This window comes from Oncorhynchus mykiss, chromosome 3, assembly GCF_013265735.2.
Source record: "Oncorhynchus mykiss isolate Arlee chromosome 3, USDA_OmykA_1.1, whole genome shotgun sequence".
Classification (NCBI taxonomy): domain Eukaryota; kingdom Metazoa; phylum Chordata; class Actinopteri; order Salmoniformes; family Salmonidae; genus Oncorhynchus; species Oncorhynchus mykiss.
The window spans coordinates 20,585,643-20,604,803 of record NC_048567.1 but is presented as its reverse complement, the minus strand read 5'-3'; the positions used below and the strand labels follow the sequence as shown (position 1 = coordinate 20,604,803).

The window sequence follows — 19,161 nt, the reverse complement described above, 5'->3', positions numbered from 1 at the left end:
ATCACTAGCAATATGCTTGAATCTAACTTACAAACAAATATTTTCCGAGGCTGAAGCGTGACAAGAAATAACTGCACTCTAGCTGCTTCTCTGCGTGCAGAACGACTACTCTACTTCCTGTTTCCGTACAGTCTTTCTAAGTACCAGAAAGCTCCACTAGGGAGCAATAAACATCATGGAACACACTGAAAATCCATCTTAACCACTGTAATAAAATCATCTGTTATCTTCTAACAGGACGCCAGCACAAAAGTACTTAAAAGTAAAAATACTTTAAAGTACTACTTAAGTAGATTTTTGGGGTATCTGTACTTTACTATTTATATTTTTGACAACTTTTACTTTTACTTCACTACATTCATAAAGAAAATAATGTATTTTTTACTCCATACATTTTCCATGACACCCAAAAGAACTCGTTACATTTTTGAATGCTTAGCAGGACAGGCAAATGGTCCAGTACATGCATTTATCAAGAAAACATCCCCGGTCATCCCTACTGCCTCTGGTTTGGCGGACACATTAAACACACATGCTTTGTTTGTAAATTATGTCTGACTGTTGGAGATCCGTAAATTTAAAAAACAAAAAATAAAGCCGTCTGGTTTGCTTAATATAAGAAATTTGAAATTATTTATACTTTTACTTTTGATTCTTAAGTATATTTAAAACCAAATACTTTTTTACTTTTACTCTAGTACTATTTTACTGGGTGACATTCACTTTTACTTGAGTCATTTTCTATTGAGGTATCTTTACTTGCACTGAAGTATGACAATACGGTATTTTTTCCACCACTGAATACACAGTTAACAGCCCATTAAGAAGTGTTCGTTAAGTCTCTCAATTGAAATTTAGTAAATGTTTTGAAACACATTTCATAGTCTCAAAACTGTAAAACGTCTCACTGTTTTCCATCAAATTGCAAAACCTCTAAAAATAAATGTTATCCTTTCATGTGAGATTTCATATAAGCCACATTTACAAATATAAAATCTGTTGATGAGTCAGAAAAGTAAAACAATTACTGTGTTAAAACACCCCTTTGGGAAGATTTATATACAGTGGGGCAAAAAAGTATTTAGTCAGCCACCAATTGTGCAAGTTCTCCCACTTAAAAAGATGAGAGAGGCCTGTAATTGTCATCATAGGTACACGTCAACTATGACAGACAAAATGAGAAAACAAATCCAGAAAATCACATTGTAGGATTTTTAATGAATTTATTTGCAAATTATGGTGGAAAATAAGTATTTGGTCACATACAAACAAGCAAGATTTCTGTCTCTCACAGACCTGTAACTTCTTCTTTAAGAGGCTCCTCTGTCCTCCACTCGTTACCTGTATTAATGGCACCTGTTTGAACTTGTTATCAGTATAAAAGACACCTGGCCACAACCTCAAACAGTCACACTCCAAACTCCACTATGGCCAAGACCAAAGAGCTGTCAAAGGACACCAGAAACAAAATTGTATACCTGCACCAGGCTGGGAAGACTGAATCTGCAATAGGTAAGCAGCTTGGTTTGAAGAAATCAACTGTGGGAGCAAATATTAGGAAATTGAAGACATACAAGACCACTGATAATCTCCCTCGATCTGGGGCTCCACGCAAGATCTCACACCTTGGGGTCAAAATGATCACAAGGACGGTGAGAAAAAAATCCCAGAACCGCACGGGGGGACCTAGTGAATGACCTGCAGAGAGCTGGGACCAAAGTAACAAAGCCTACCATCAGTAACACACTACGCCGCCAGGGACTCAAATCCTGCAGTGCCAGATGTGTCCCCCTGCTTAAGCCAGTACATGTCCAGGCCCGTCTGAAGTTTGCTAGAGAGCATTTGGATGATCCAGAAGAAGATTGGGAGAATGTCATATGGTCAGATGAAACCAAAATATAACTTTTTGGTAAAAACTCAACTCGTCGTGTTTGGAGGACAAAGAATTCTGAGTTGCATCCAAAGAACACCATACCTACTGTGAAGCATGGGGGTGGAAACATCATGCTTTGGGGCTGTTTTTGAGGCTGAGATTTTGAGTGAAAACCTCCTTTCATCAGCAAGGGCATTGAGGATGAAACGTGGCTGGGTCTTTCAGCATGACAATGATCCCAAACACACCGCCCGGGCAATGAAGGAGTGGCTTCGTAAGAAGCATTTCAAGGTCCTGGAGTGGCTTAGCCAGTCTCCAGATCTCAACCCCATAGAAAATCTTTGGAGGAGTTGAAAGTCTGTGTTGCCCAGCAACAGACCCAAAACATCACTGCTCTAGAGGAGATCTGCATGGAGGAATGGGCCAAAATACCAGCAACAGTGTGTGAAAACCTTGTGAAGACTTACAGAAAACGTTTGACCTCTGTCATTGCCAACAAAGGGTATTTAACAAAGTATTGAGATAAACTTTTGTTATTGACCAAATACTTATTTTCCACCATAATTTGCAAATAAATTCATTAAACATCCTACAATGTGATTTTCAGGATTTGTTTTCCTCATTTTGTCTGTCATAGTTGAAGTGTACCTATGATGAAAATTACAGGCCTCTCTCATCTTTTTAAGTGGGAGAACTTGCACAATTGGTGGCTGACTAAATACTTTTTTGCCCCACTGTATATATTTCTACATTTGACATTTCAGTAATTTAGTAATGCTCTTCTCCAGAGCGACTTACAGTAGTGAGTGCATACATTTTCATACTTTTTCGTACTTTTTTTGCACTTTTTCGAAGATTGTTTCCGCCAATCATCTATCCCATGACATCCCATGATAATAAAAGCAAGAAACAAACAACAAACAAACAAAGTTTGGACACACCTACCCATTCAAAGGTTATTCTTTATTTTTACTATTTTCTACATTGTAGACATCCAAGCTATGAAATAACACATATGGAATCATGCAGTAACCAAAAGAGTGTTAATGAGGAAGACACATGGAATGCATTTCAATTGTCATGTGTGCCTGGTTTAAAACTTCTTAGGGCTGCAATCTCGTTAATGGGGTCGATATGACAACAGCCAGTGAAAGTGCAGGGCGCCAAATTCAAAACAACAAATCTCAAAATTAAAATTCCTCAAACATACATATATCTTATACCGTTTTAAAGGTAATATTGTTGTTAATCCCACCACAGTGTCCAATTTCAAATAGGCTTTACAGCGAAAGCACCACAAACTATTATGTTTGGTCACCACCAACTCACAGAAAAACACAGCCATTTTTCCAGCCAGAGAGGAGTCACAAAAAGCACAAAGAGATAAAATGAATCACTAACCTTTGATAATCTTCATCAGATGACACTCATAGGACTTCATGTTACACAATACATGTATGTTTTGTTTGATAAATTTCATATTTATATTCAAAAAATCTCAGTATACATTGGCGCGTTACGTTCACTAGTTCCAAAAACATCCGGTGATATTGGAGAGAGCCACATCCTTTTACAGAAATACTCATTATAAATGTCGATGAAAATACAATTGTTAGATATGGAAATATAGATATACCTCTCCTTAATGCAACCGCTGTGCCAGATTTTTAAAAACTTTACCGAAAAAGCAAACCATGCAATAATCTGAGACCGGAGCTCAGAAAGAAAAAAATAATTATCCGCCATTTGGAGTCAACAGAAATCAGAAATAACATTATAAATATTCCCTTACCTTTGATGATCTTCATCAGAATGCACTCCCAGGAATCGCAGTTCCACAATAAATGCTTGATTTGTTCGATAATGTTGATTATTTATGTCCAAGTAGCTACTTTTGTTAGGGGGTTTAGTACACAAATCCAAACGCTCGTGCAGGTCCAGCCGAACGTCGGACGAAAACTTCAAAAAGTTATATTACAGGTCTTAGAAACATTTCAAACTAAGTATAGAATCAATCTTAAGGATGTTGTTATCATAAATCTTCAATAACGTTCCAACCGGAGAATTCCATTGTCTGTAGAAAAGCCATGGAACGCAGGTCGCTATCATGTGAAATGCGCGTGACCAGGACCTGGCTCTCTGCCAGACCACTGACTCAAAGAGCTCTCATCCTGCTCCACATCACAGTAGAAGCCTCATTTCTAAAGACGGTTGACATCTAGTGGAAGCCTTAGGAAGTGCAACATAACCAATATCCCACTGTGTATTCAATAGGGGCTGGGTTGAAAATCGACCAACCTCAGATTTCCCACTTCCTGTTTGGATTTCTTCTCAGGTTTTTGCCTGCCATATGAGTTCTGTTATACTCACAGACATCATTCAAACAGTTGTAGAAACTTCAGAGTGGTTTCTATCCAATACTAATAATAATATGCATATATTATATGCATATACCCCAAGCATACTTCCAAAGTTGTGGCAAAATGGCTTAACGACAACAAAGTGGCCATCACAAAGCCCTGACCTCAATCCCATAGAAATTTGTGGGCATAATTTAAAAAGCGTGCGAGCAAGGAGGCCTACATACCGGACTCAGTTACACCAACTCTGGCAGGAGGAATGGGCCAAAATTCACCCAACGTATTGTTTGAAGCTTGTGGAAGGCTACCCGAAGCTTTTGACCCAAGTTAAACAATTTAAAGCAATGCTTCCAAATACTAATTGAGTGTATGTAAACTTCTGACCCACTGGGAATGTGATGAAAAAAATCAAAGCTGAAATAAATAATTCTCGCTATTATTATTCTGACATTTCTCATTCATAAATTAAAGTGATGATCCTAATTGACCTAAGACAGGGAAATTTACTAGGATTAAATGTCAGGAATTGTGAAATACTGAGTTTAAATGTATAGTATTTGGCTAAGGTGTATGTAAACTTCCGACTTCAACTGTGTATATATATATATATATATATATATATATATATATATATAGGACAAAACACACATCACGACAAGAGAGACAACGCAACACTACATAAAGAGAGACCTAAGACAACAGCATAGCATGGCAGCAACACAACATGACAACAATATGGTAGCAACACAACATGGCAGCAGCACAACATGGTAGCAGGACAAAACATGGTGCAAACATTATTGAGCACAGACAACAGCACAAAGGGCAAGAAGGTAGAGACAACAATAAATCACGCAAAGCAGCCACAACTGTCAGTAAGAGTCTCCATGATTGAGTCTTTGAATGAAGAGATGTAGATAAAACTGCCCAGTTTGAGTGTTTGTTGCAGCTCGTTCCAGTCACTATCTGCAGCGAATAGAAAAGACGAGTGGCCAAGGAATGTGTGTGCTTTGGGGACCTTTGACAGAATGTGACTGGCAGAACAGGTGTTGTATGTGGAGGATGAGGGCTCCAGTAAATATTGCAGATAGGGGGGAGTGAGGCCTAAGAGTTTTATAAGTAAGCATCAACAAGTGTGTCTTGCGACGGGTATACAGAGATGACCAATTTACAGAGGATTATAGAGTGCAGTGATGTGTCCTATAAGGAGCATTGGTGGCAAATCTGATGGCCGAATGGTAAAGGACATCTAGACGCTGAGAGAAGGACAGTGTACCGTCTAGCCATACTCCCAAGTACTTGTATGAGGTGACTACCTCAAGCTCTAAACCCTCAGAGGTAGTAATCAGACCTGTGGGGAGAGGGGCATTCTTCTTACCAAACCTTATGATGTTTGTTTTGGAGGTGTTCCGAACAAGGTTAAGGGCAGAGAAAGCTTGTTGGACACTAAGAAAGCTTTGTTGTAGAGCATTTAACACAAATCTGGGGATTGGCCAGCTGAGTATAAGACTGTATCATCTGCATACAAAGGGGTGAGAGAGCTTCCTACAGCCTGAACTATGTTGTTGGTGTAAATTGAGAAGAGCGTGGGGATTAGGATCGAGCCTTGGGGTACTCCCTTGATGACAGGCAGTGGCTGAGACAGCACATGTTCTGACTTCTCTTCTTTGAGAGAGGTAGTTAGCAAACCAGGCCAAAGACCCCTCAGAGACACCAATGCTCCTTAGCCGGCCCACAAGAATGGAATGGTCTACCGTATCAAATGCTTTGACCAAGTCAATAAAAATAGCAGCACAACATTGCTTAGAATCAAGGGCAATGGTGACATCATTGAAGACCTTTAAGGTTGCAGTGACACATCCATAACCTGAGCGGAAACCAGATTGCATACCGGAGAGAATACTATAGACATCAAGAAAGCCAGGCTGTTGATTATTGACAAGTTTTTCCAACACTTTTGATGAACAGGGCAAAATGGAAATAAGCATTTAACAGTTAGGATCAGCTTGATCTCCCCCTTTAAATAAAGGAGTAACCGTGGCTGCCTTCCAAGCAATGGGAACCTCCCCAGAGAGGAGAGACGGGTTAAAAAGTTCAGAGATAGGCTTGGCGATGATAGGGACAGCAACCTTAAAGAAGAATGAGTCTTAACTATCTGTTTTTTTAATTATTTTTTATTTTACCCCTTTTTCTCCCCAATTTCGTGGTATCCAATTGTTGTAGTAGCTACTATCTTGTCTCATTGCTACAACTCCCGTACGGGCTCGGGAGAGACGAAGGCTGAATGTCATGCGTCCTCCGATACACAACCCAACCAGCCGTACTGCTTCTTAACACAGCGCACATCCAACCCGGAAGCCAGCCGCACCAATGTGTCGGAGGCTACACCGTGCACCTGGCAACCTTGGCTAGCGCGCACTGCGCCCGGCCCGCCACAGGAGTCGCTGGTGCGCGATGAGACAAGGAGATCCCTACCGACCAATCCCTCCCTCGCGGCCGGTTACGACAGAACCCAGGGACTCTGATGGCACAGCTGGCGCTGCAGTACAGCGCCCTTAACCACTGCGCCACCCGGGAGGCCGAGTCTTAACTATCTGACCCAGATGGTTCAACCATGATCTTGCAGAGTTACTCCTTCTCAAAAAACATGTTGAAAAACGTCTGCTGGAGATACGAAAAAATGGCGCTGGAGAAGGCTGACGTTTTACATGTCCCAAACCGATTGTGTTTTTTTGTTTGTTTATTTGCGTTGTTTGTAACTTATTTTTTTACTTATTTTGTACATAATGTTGTCACTATCTTATGTGTCTTATGACCGAAAATAACTTCTGGATATCTGGACAGAGATTACTCACCACGGACTTTCATTCCACAACGAGTCTGATGAGCCCCATGTGAATGATATACTGCTTTCTCGGGGACAGGCCTGAGAAAGCCAGGACAACAACCTTTCCTTCAATTTGATGAAAACAAAGGAGATTAACTCCAGGAAAAAGAGGACCAAGCACGCCCCCATTCTCATCGACGGAGCTGCAGTGGAGCAGGTTGAGAGCTTCAAGTTCCTTGGTGTCCACATCACCAACAAACTAACATGGTTCAAGCACACCAAGAAAGTTGTGAAGAGGGCACGACCAAACCTATTCCCCCTCAGGAGACTGAAAAGATTTAGCATGGGTCCTCAGATCCTCAAAAAGGTTCTACAGCTGCACCATCGAGAGCATCCTGATTGGTTGCATGACTGCCTGGTATGGCAACTGCTCGGCCTCCGACCGCAAGGCATTACAGAGGGTAGTGCGAACAGCCCGGTATATCACTGGGGCCAAGCTTCCTGCAATCCAGGACCTCTATACCAGGCGGTGTCAGAGGAAGAAGACTCCAAAGACTCCAGCCACCCTAGTCATAGACTGTTCATAGACTGTTCTCTCTGCAAGGCAAGCGGTACCGGACCGCCAAGTCTAGGTCCAAGAGGCTTCTAAACAGCTTCTAACCCCCAAGCCATAAGACTCCTGAACATCTAACCAAATGGCTGCCCAGACTATTTGCATTACCCCCCCTCTTTTACACCGCTGCTACTCTCTTATCATCTATGCGTAATCACTTTAATAACTCTACCTACATGTACATATTACCTCAACTAACCGGTGCCCTAACACATTGACTCTGTACCGGTACCCCCCTGTATATAGTCTCGCTATTGTTATTTTATTATTATTATTATTTATTTATTTATTTATTTTTACCCCTTTTTATCCAATTGTTTTAGTAGCTACTATCTTGTCTCATCGCTACAACTCCCGTACGGGCTCGGGAGAGACGAAGGTTGAAAGTCATGCCTCCTCCGATACACAACCCAACCAAGCCGCACTGCTTCTTAACACAGCGCGCATCCAACCCGGAAGCCAACCTGGCAACCTTGGTTAGCGCGCACTGCGCCCGGCCCGCCACAGGAGTCGCTGGTGAGTAGAGAGCCCTTAACCACTGCGCCACCCAAAGGAGACCTCGCTATTGTTATTTTACGTCTGCTTTTTAATTACTTGTTACTTTTATTTCTTATTCTTATCCGTGTTTTTTTAAACTGCATTGTTGGTTAGGGGCTTGTAAGTAAGCATTTCACTGTAAGGACTAAACCTGTTGTATTTGGCATATGTGACTAATAAAATGTGATTTGATTTGTAGAGCTCTCCGCCATTGGACTCTGGAGCAGTGGAAATGCGTTCTCTGGAATGATGAACCACACTTCACCATCTGGCAGTGACCAATGACATTCTAGACGATTCTGTTCCAACTTTGTGGCAACAGTTTGGGGAAGGCCCTTTCCTGTTTCAGTATGACATTGCCCTCATGCACAAAGTGATTCATACAGAAATGGTTTGTCGAGGTCGGTGTGGAAGAACTTGACTGGCCTGCACAGAGCCCTGACCTCAACCCCATTAAACACCTTTGGGATGAATTGGAACTTTGACTGAGGGCCTAATCGCCCAACATCAGTGCTCTTGTAGCTGAATAGAAGCAGGTCAGCGCAGCAATGTTCCAACATCTAGTGGAAAGCCTTTGCAGAAGAGTGGAGGCTGTTATAGCAGCAAACGGAGGATCAACTCCATATTAATGCCCATAATTGTGTAATGAGATGTTCCACGAGTTGGTGTCCACACACTTTTGGTAATGTAGTGTATATACGCAGGCCAGGATAGGGTTTAGAATGGAATAAATAACTGTAGATAAATATGCCCAGTTTGTTGCTTTCTCTGATAGTAAACATTAGCTGATCACGCGTTTTTCAGATTTACAAAGTCAACACATTCTACAATATTTTCCATCTATGTTGAAAATTGGTTCACATGATGACATCAATATTTCAGGTATGATCCTTCAACGTTGACGTCAGTCTCTGAGTGGTTGGAATACCGTTGTTTTTGCACGTTGCCTCTCTGGAAATGGCAGATAGAATTTTCTATGGCGCACTGATATTAGAAACATGCCTCTAGAACACCTACTTAAAAAATGGAGTAACAGCCGCCACATTTTATTTTGTGTGTAGGCCTAGTGTGTACATGGATATTTGCATAATGTATGCATACAGAGCAGGCTCTATTTCTTTCAACCATCTCCAGGTGTATGTAGACAATTTGCGGTGATGGGGTGCCTCGAGTGTTGACTGGCGTTTAACTGTTCTGATGGTAGCGCATTTGGGATATTGTAATCTATCGAGAAATACGAGTTAGCAGCCACCAGAATCACACCTTGAAAGTTTTATAGTTGCCTGCGAAAGGTAAGCTTGAGTTGATTTAATAAAAGGCCTAATGTTATAGCTACTGCTGTTGAAAAAGTCAAAGTTAACTACGTTATGGCCATGCATTCCCACCAGACAGCCGAAGTATCTACTTTAGAGATATCGATATTCATGTCGACATCTCTAACGCGCAGATACTGGGGCACCTTCAGACTAGCTACACACGTTCGCTACACTTCTGTGTGAGTAGTTAGCTATAACTTGTTGCTTACCACATGTAATTACCACCATTTTATTCAGTGCTGTTGTAATTTAAAGTGCAACCTATTTATATGAAAACGTTCACTCCCCTCCATTTTGGAGTTTGTCTACTTTGAACTTTGTCTAATATATAGATTCGTCTGGGAAAACATGATTGTTGTATATGACCATGTTTTGTCATATCCAAAATTGTAGAAATGTGTTGTCAAACGTGTGAAATTAATAAAATGTTCATCTGTCGTCAACAGACTTGCCTTTCTGGCTCGGTGGAACAGCGTTTATCAGTCCTCTGCGCACCCCCAAGTCTTATTTGCTGTGGATGGACCCCCATCTAGCGGACAACATGAGTACTGCACAAGCGGACGTGAAAGAAGACTGTTAAAAAAATCAAAGATGGCGACTTGATTGTAGCACAAATGTCTTTAGTTCATAACCCTCTTGTTGGTAAGAGTTTCTGCTGTTTACATATGTGAAAGAGTTCAAGACACACACACTAAGCCTGACCTGTCATAGCTCTATGTAAAAGCTGCCTCTAGATAAAGATTTAAGATAAGTTTAGTTTCTACTAGCCTAGCAAATAGAGTTATGGGGGAAGGGAGGGGGGTATATAAAAGCCTGGTTTTTGTCTAACGACACCAATCACAGGCCCAGCACAGCCCACTACTCTACATAACCCCCAGCCTGCTCTCCGGCTCGGTAAAAGGCAACTGTTAGAATCTTTTAGATAGTACCTCCAAAAGTGCTGTGTGTGTATAGCGGATGATTGACTTGTGTTTTAAGTAATTGTGAGTATCAGGGTGCTTCCAGAGATGAACTGTCAATGAGACTGCTAGTCTGGTCCTGTAGGTAGAGTCTGTAAAAATGGACTATTTGTGCTTGGAATGATAGAGAAGATTAGGATGACATGGGGTGTGTGGAGAAAGCAGGCACTCCTGTGGATGTTTGGTACCCTCTAGTGGTCATGTTGGGTAAGTGCAACAGGACAGCTGAACTAAACCCAGACCAATTTAGACAGTAAATCACTGATACCCAGACTAAACAACACCAAGGAGGCCGTGAGTTAATACATTTGTGACTCCCATCGGCTCTAACGTGTACCGGATCGAGTCCCCGATACACTCCTCTCCTTGGGTGGAGATCAAATGCAAGGGCATTCTCCAGGCAATTCGATAGATATTTCCCCAGTCATGCCACCGTGCATAGTGGGTTCCCTGGCTGCTCAAACATGAATCCTCTCTTGGACGTTATATGCGAGAGTGGTGTATCTGAGAGAATGCGTTGTTATAATATTGTAGTAGCCTAATTACGAGTGCAACTTAGAAATAACACAAACAGGCTATGAACAACATACCTTAGACTGTTCTCGTCTGTTTTTTACGAGGAATGAGTTGGGCTTTAGTTGTCTGTTCCCCTCTTTTCCTATTCGACCAATATGTAACTGGAGGTCAAACCACACTTTCTGGACCAGACCCCTTGGTGTACTGGGATTCAGAGCTTGGAAGTTTTGGAGCTGGGCCATGTCCTTATCAGTGATGGGAGGGTGGCTGTTTGTGATATTTTCCTTGAATTAGCTGTTTGATGTTGGCCATAAATGCATGAATCGTGGTGGTAAATTTAGTGTCCTTCATAAGACACCAGCTGTGACCGATGGGTGGGTCATTTAGAAACTGGTAGTGCCAGATAACTACTTATGCTGTACTGCTCCCCCTTCACGTTTCCTAAATTTCCATAAAACTGTCGGAGAAACTAATTAAACTTCCTTAGTGACAGTTTAAGTAAACTTTTTTATTCTCTGTTAGCCAGCCCTCGAAGCAACGCACAGCCTAGTTTGTATTCTTAACTGTTTTTATTCGTTGCGGCTTTTCTCTCAATGCAGTATCCCCCAAATCTGCGTGCCTGGGCAGTATTGCCATCTGATTTTCCCAATCATCCATAGTCATGCCGCCAGAAGATCAAAATAAATGTTCCACTCATCCATTTTAGTTTTTGCAACAAAGTATTGATTTAGCCAGCCGACTGAAAAATATTTAGCATGTTGCTACTGTATGATATCCAGCTCAATTTGCTGTCTGTCTCGTTCGGACACATTCACTTTATATGGGACGGTGGAGACGGTGAGAACTTGTTCTCAACTAGCCTACCTGGTTAAATAAATAAAAAGATAAATTCAATATTGGAAAGGTCGGAGAGACAGACCGGTTTATACAAATCTCTGCTGTTGAGAACTAAATGCTAGTCTAAAAAAAAAATGGGAGATAATGTCTAGATGCTTTTTGTAGTGGAGATTAAGTTTATACATTGACGCTCCCCCTATGGACCCCCCCCCCCCCCCCATCTCAATTTACATTTAACCTGCCCCCACCCAATGGACATTTATCATGTTACAGTTGTAAATATGTAATTATTAATTGTTGCTATTGTTTCATTCACTTCCCTTTGACTTGCACTGTAAGGACTTAAGATATTCACTGTACCCTGCATTTATATCTGCAACCCTGCTCATGTGACTAATAAACTCTCTGTGGCTCTGCTAGTACTCGCCACTAGAGTGCAGCAACAGACGATAGATAATATGCGGAGATGTTCTGTCAATGGCAATGTATTTTATGGTCTGTTGCTGCTCTCTAGTGGCAAGTCGTGGCAGTGCCACATGAGGTGAGTGCATTTTATTGCACAGGTCCAATTGGCATGTAAGAATGTGTATTATGTTTCTCTGGTCTAAATCTCATGTAGATCATGATGTAATGGAAAGATTGAAAACCAGCAGACACTCAAGCCTAGAGTAGTTGACTGCTTCAAATGCTAACAGCCTGTTTAGCTGGTTGGGCCAGACTGCACTAACAGCTGAGTGTGGTAGAGTGAGTGGCATGAGGTGTGGCCTTCTGTCTGTGAATTGGCAAGATCTGTTGTGATATGTAAATGACCTGTTGTCTCAAGGTGTGAGTAGGTAAGGCTCCATAGCTCAGTGGTTAGAGCACTGGTCTTGTAAACCAGGGGTCGTGAGTTCAATTCTCGCTGGGGCCTTGACTAAAGGGTCACATTTTTTAATCCAGGTCAGTACAATCCCGATTTGTGTTAAATTCTGCTCATGTATACATACCTTGTGAAGAATTATGTTGTTGTAGTAGTTTGTCTCATGTCAATAGAACAACCAGCACAGAAATTAAGTTTCTATCAGGTTAACATGTTACCATTTAACATTATCAATGCAAGCTCTCACAAACACCCAGAAAAACATTTAGACTTATTGTTAAATTTTTTATAGCGAGTTACTGAGTTTTATGGCTTCAGTCATGGCTCAATGGTTAGTGCACTGGTCTTGTAAACCAGGGGTTGTGAATTCAGATCATGCTGGTGTGGCCTTCCATGAAGGGTCATATGTTTCGGCCTGGCTGACGTGTGCTCTGGCAGCACTACATTGCCTAACATGCAGCCTTGTCTACACATTGCATTGGGGCAAAACAATGTGCGTATTAACCAAAAATAACATACAACTGTTATTTTGCTTCTCAATGATCATTCAATGCCACAAGATTTGATGGACAGACAGCACATCATTGAAATTCGCCAGAGTAGCCTACTGTTCCACCTGTGGGCAGATGACAAACAGATATTTTATTAATATCTTCAATGCCTGGATTGGGAGCTGGGGTGGGGCGTGTGTGGAGCTTTATCCCCAGGGGGAAGGGCCTCGCTTGAGAGACCAATGCAATCAATGTTGACATATGAGATGAATGTGTGAAATCTGTGGATGTCATTGTATTTGATCATGTCACCACTACAGATTTGTTTTGTTTCTGCATTTTATTTTCATTGATCTTTTTCTGGCAGAGATCAATGTATATGGCAGTAGGAAAGCAGTCCTACTTGAGCATTTGTTTCACTCCCCTTGTCAGTACGTCCAACCGACCTCACAACCGCAGACCACGTGTAACCACGCCAGGCATCTTCACCTGTGGGATCGTCTGAGACCAGCCACCCGGACAGCTGATGGAAATGTGGGTTTGCAGAACCAAAGAATTTCTACACAAACTGTCATCATCCTCACCAGGGTCTTAACCTGACTGCAGCTTGGCGTCGTAACTGACTTCAGTGGGCAAATGCTCACCTTTGATAGCCACTGGCACACTGGTATCTGTGACCAACAGATGCATATCTTTATTCCCAGTCATGTGAAATCCATAGATTAGGTCCAAATGAATTTATTTCAATTGATTTTATTCAATTGATTTCCTTATATGAACTGTAAAACTCAGTAACATTTTTGAAATTGTTGCATTTTATATTTTTTTGGTGTGGGTGTCAGTATAAACGCAGCCACTCTGTTTTATTTAGAGATTGAGCATGATTAATGCAAATGTAATGTCCCCTAACCCCCTGTCAGTAGGGTGCAAACTGTGATTAATGAAATGCCAAAGGAAATATGGAGCTGTGAGGAGAGCAGAGCAATGCAGTATGTTGAAATGTTTTCTAATATAAACATTCTCTATGCAATTTGTGATATGTGTATATAGCTTGTCCTGAAAAACAAAGTAGTTTGCACATGAGTGAATTGTAACTAGTGGTCTATGCAAGATAAACATAATACTAGAGAAAATTATAAATGTTCCATACTTTGGTCTCCATAAAATATACAATCAAATCGTTGTGCAAATTCCTGAACCTCGCATTATGTGGAATTATATATATATTTTAAACATTTTATGTCCTCTTACATTGTAATTATGGTCACATCAAAGAGTGTGGAGAAAGCGCCGATAACATCTCGCGAGTTTTGGATGTGGGATTTGACTTTGCAGTGGGTGGAGACAGGATAGCAAGTAGAATCGAAATCGCCTTTTTGACAGCTAACATAAAAAATACTGTTTAACTTAAACTTGATGAATGAATGCGTTGATATTTCGTACTGTTGCACCTACATCGAGGCATATCGTTAAGGAGGTTCGTTCTATCACGTCAATCCTCTGGAACGTTTCTGCGGAGAGTATGCTCTGGAGCTTGTAATGCTGCCTTAGCTGAAACGTTTCAGCTACAGTGAAGAAAATACCTTTTCAGTTTAATCGAAACTCCCCGGTAAGAATAAAAAAAACGTTTTATCGGTGCATGTCATGGTTTCAATGTGATGTTTGAAAACTTAGTTTCAAGACAAAGTTTCGAATTCAAAAGCAATGCGGTCATTGGCAAATTGTCTTGACGCCACTGTATCAATGTATTCTGCTCATGGCATAACACATTATTTTAACGCAAGAATGTAACGTTAGCGGTTTGCTTGGACAAATTATTATATGGCTTCAAATATGAACAGGACCTGTTTCTAAGCAGCCCATGGAGTCTTCATGAATATCAGTCAAGCTTAGTCCTACAAAGGCTATACGTGTTTAATCATAACTATTGTAATCTGAACCCTGACATTGTTATCAATCGCGATTCTTCATTAACACAGTTTTGTCTAGGCCTTAACAAGACTGAAGTAAACACGTTTGTCCTGTCATTATGAGGGTTCTGTGTGTTCAACTCAATTCTGGATGACATAAAAGGGTAACTGCTAACACAGTTTGGTCAGGTAGTATTTTCTGGTCTGGGATTGATTAATCCTGGAATAGATTTAGCTACACCAGGGTAATCACAAACCCAAGTAATTAATCCCTTACATTTTCAAGAATTTCCTAAATCGCATACAGACACATCCATGTTGACTGAGGATGACGTTTATGAAAATCCCACCAACTAAAGTTGAAAACCAGCATTCTTGAGGTTTTCATATTTCGTTTTTGAATCGACCTTTTTTTAATACATTTTTTACAAGATTTTATTTGATGTCTTATAAACAATACAGCACATACAAACGACTACATCCTACAAACATCACTCCTGTCCAGACCTACTTGAATCCCGTGTTTGATTACACATTAAATTAATAGTTTCACAAATAGGCCTAGCCAACACTATTTTTATTTTATTTATTTATTTCACCTTTATTTAACCAGGTAGGCAAGTTGAGAACAAGTTCTCATTTACAACTGCGACCTGGCCAAGATAAAGCAAAGCAAAGCACTTCGACACATACAACAACACAGAGTTACACATGGAGTAAAACAAACATAGTCAATAATACAGTATAAACAAGTCTATATACGATGTGAGCAAATGAGGTGAGAAGGGAGGTAAAGGCAAAAAAGGCCATGGTGGCAAAGTAAATACAATATAGCAAGTAAAACACTGGAATGGTAGTTTTGCAATGGAAGCATGTGCAAAGTAGAAAATGAATGAACTATGAATGATTAATTTTTTTAAGTAGGCTATCATGACTTCTGCAATATGGACCTCTCTCACCTGTTGCTCTTGATCTCAGGTGAGTGGGTGCTGCTATAGCCTACATATCATGAAAACAGCCAACCTGTCCTAAATATGAATGCCTAATTTTCATGGCCTCGGTACTTCTGTTAGGAAGGTCATCTATAGTGAATGGGAGCTCAGCTGGCAGCCTGTAGTTGAGGTAGATGAAGTGGAAGTCTGGGGGAGTTGATGAGAGAAGTGTGTATCTGAATATTAGGAAAGTAGCCTAATTCGTTGGTGTATTATTGACAATACACAGTTTCTGCTTTTTAGGATATCTGTGTAATGCACACTTCCTTTTAGGCCTATATATGAGATACCTATTCTATTTTTCTATGTCATAGTATTGCATTTCATTTTCTGGCCTTTTAGGAGTCTGTCATGTTGCTGAATTATAATGTGCTATGCTGCAATGTTTCCAGAGGATGTTCTGTCCTCGCTTCTGTCTGACATTTCTCCTGAACCTGCAGAATGGATGCATCAGCCAGCATTTCTCATGGGCCCCCCTGGGGCAACAATGACTGGAAACAAACCAAGTACTGTCAACTTTAAGGAAAATAATCTAGGCTATTAAGGGGTTTATAAGTGATTTTCTTTTAGAATTCAAGGGGTGCATTTTAAATGATTGGAAACCTTACAGGCTACGGTGGCTTTAACTGCATCTTGGTTTTTGTGACAGTGGCAGGCTGACAGTGTGTCCCCAGCAGAGCGAAAGCGAGGGAGAGTATGGTACAGCTGCTAATGTTGTGCGTTGGTCTGTAGCTCTAGCTAACATGAGCGCTAGGAGGCTTGATCCAACCTGACATGCCACAATTGGGCCAGGAATAAAATGACAAACGGGGACGCCTCAAATGAGCCTGGAGGACGCAGGCAATAAACTAGCTGAGAAGAGCGGTCTATTAAGTGGTTCTTTGTGAGAACGGAGAGGTGAGCAAGTTGTCCTTCAAAAGGATGAGGATGCAGAGCAGGGAGGGAATCTCCAAGGTGATCCTGAAGGGACAAGCCAGCGACAGACAGTGGGTAGAAATGCCAGAGTAAGATACTAACAGCGCTGTTTACCTATCGTGGAGCGGGAGCCTTATTAAAATGCATTAGAATCTCCAGGCTGCTGCTTCTCCCATCCCCATCATCAGGGTGCTTATCATCTCCAAGGCAAACGGCAATACAAAACACTAGGGAGCTGTGCAAGGCCTGTCAGCCAAGTCCTGATAGAGAGACCTGGCACGCTCAGCCTCAGCTCAGTCGCTACTGCTGTGATGTCATCAGAGAGAGGCTTAACAACATTCTCCTTGGTTACTGCTGCTACTGCTCACCCTTTTGTAACCAAACCCATATAGGAGCAGTTTGGAAACACTACTGTCTCCTGCTCCCATCACTACAAATGTCAGAGGTTTGATCATGTATAGATGAGAGATTAGTGACTATGTAAAAAAAAAAAGGATATGGTCATTTCCATCTAAAAGAACCCATGTGAAGTTCAAAGGAGTATGGCAAATCTTTTATTATTAATTAAGGGATATACTTTTTTTTTTTTAAATTTTTTTTTTAACAATTTTCCATCTTAAAATGTAGGAGTAAGCAAAGATGGAAAAGGGGTATTTTTTTGGAAAACCTCTACCAGAAATAGTCTAAAGGTATTAGATATACAGTGCCTTGCGAAAGTATTCAGCCCCCTTGAACTTTGCGACCTTTTGCCACATTTCAGGCTTCAAACATAAAGATATAAAACTGTATTTTTTTGTGAAGAATCAACAACAAGTGGGACACAATCATGAAGTGGAACGACATTTATTGGATATTTCAAACTTTTTTTACAAATCAAAAACTGAAAAATTGGGCGTGCAAAATTATTCAGCCCCTTTACTTTCAGTGCAGCAAACTCTCTCCAGAAGTTCAGTGAGGATCTCTGAATGATCCAATGTTGACCTAAATGACTAATGATGATAAATACAATCCACCTGTGTGTAATCAAGTCTCCGTATAAATGCACCTGCACTGTGATAGTCTCAGAGGTTCGCTAAAAGCGCAGAGAGCATCATGAAGAACAAGGAACACATCAGGCAGGTCCGAGATACTGTTGTGAAGAAGTTTAAAGCCGGATTTGGATACAAAAAGATTTCCCAAGCTTTAAACATCCCAAGGAGCACTGTGCAAGCGATAATATTGAAATGGAAGGAGTATCAGACCACTGCAAATCTACCAAGTCCTGGCCGTCCCTCTAAACATTCAGCTCATACAAGGAGAAGACTGATCAGAGATGCAGCCAAGAGGCCCATGATCACTCTGGATGAACTGCAGAGATCTAAAAGCAACACAGCTCATCACCCTGAACACACCATCCCCACTGTCAAACATGGTGGTGGCAGCATCATGGTTTGGGCCTGCTTTTCTTCAGCAGGGACAGGGAAGATGGTTAAAATTGATGGGAAGATGGATGGAGCCAAATACAGGACCATTCTGGAAGAACCTGATGGAGTCTGCAAAAGACCTGAGACTGGGACGGAGATGTGTCTTCCAACAAGACAATGATCCAAAACATAAAGCAAAATCTACAATGGAATGGTTCAAAAATAAACATATCCAGGTGTTAGAATGGCCAAGTCAAAGTCCAGACCTGAATCCAATCGAGAATCTGTGGAAAGAACTGAGAACTGCTGTTCACAAATGCTCTCCATCCAACCTCACTGAGCTCGAGCTGTTTTGCAAGGAGGAAGGGGAAAAAATTTCAGTCTCTCGATGTGCAAAACTGATAGAGACATACCCCAAGCGTCTTACAGATGTAATCGCAGCAAAAGTTGGCAAAGTATTAACTTAACCTTTCTGATCTCCCCATCCCGGATCCGGGATCGTGAATACAGACTCAAGCTCATTACCATAACGCAACGTTAACTATTCATGAAAATCGCAAATGAAATGAAATAAATATGCTAGCTCTCAAGCTTAGCCTTTTGTTAACAACACTGTCATCTCAGATTTTCAAAATATGCTTCTCAACCATTGCAAAACAAGCATTTGTGTAACAGTATTGATGACTAACGTAGCATTTAGCGTAGCATTTAGCATTCAGCTGGCAACATTTACACAAAAAAACAGAAAAGCAT

General features: G+C 41.1%; 1 long non-coding RNA gene and 1 other non-coding gene across 3 annotated transcripts; both read left to right on the top strand.

The window, feature by feature from the left end:
• The first annotated feature begins 9,248 nt into the window (after positions 1-9,248).
• Positions 9,249-14,358, top strand: LOC110512925. 2 transcript variants are annotated; one of them, XR_002471931.2, is made up of 3 exons: positions 9,249-9,502; positions 9,973-10,168; positions 13,621-14,358. It is a non-coding gene; the product is annotated as an uncharacterized LOC110512925 (long non-coding RNA). The 2 variants fall into 2 exon arrangements; XR_005041371.1 differs by lacking the exon at positions 13,621-14,358 and having other exon boundaries at positions 9,973-11,602.
• On the top strand, positions 12,676-12,748 carry trnat-ugu. Its single transcript has one exon. It is a non-coding gene; the product is annotated as a tRNA-Thr (tRNA).
• Positions 14,359-19,161: the final 4,803 nt, after the last annotated feature.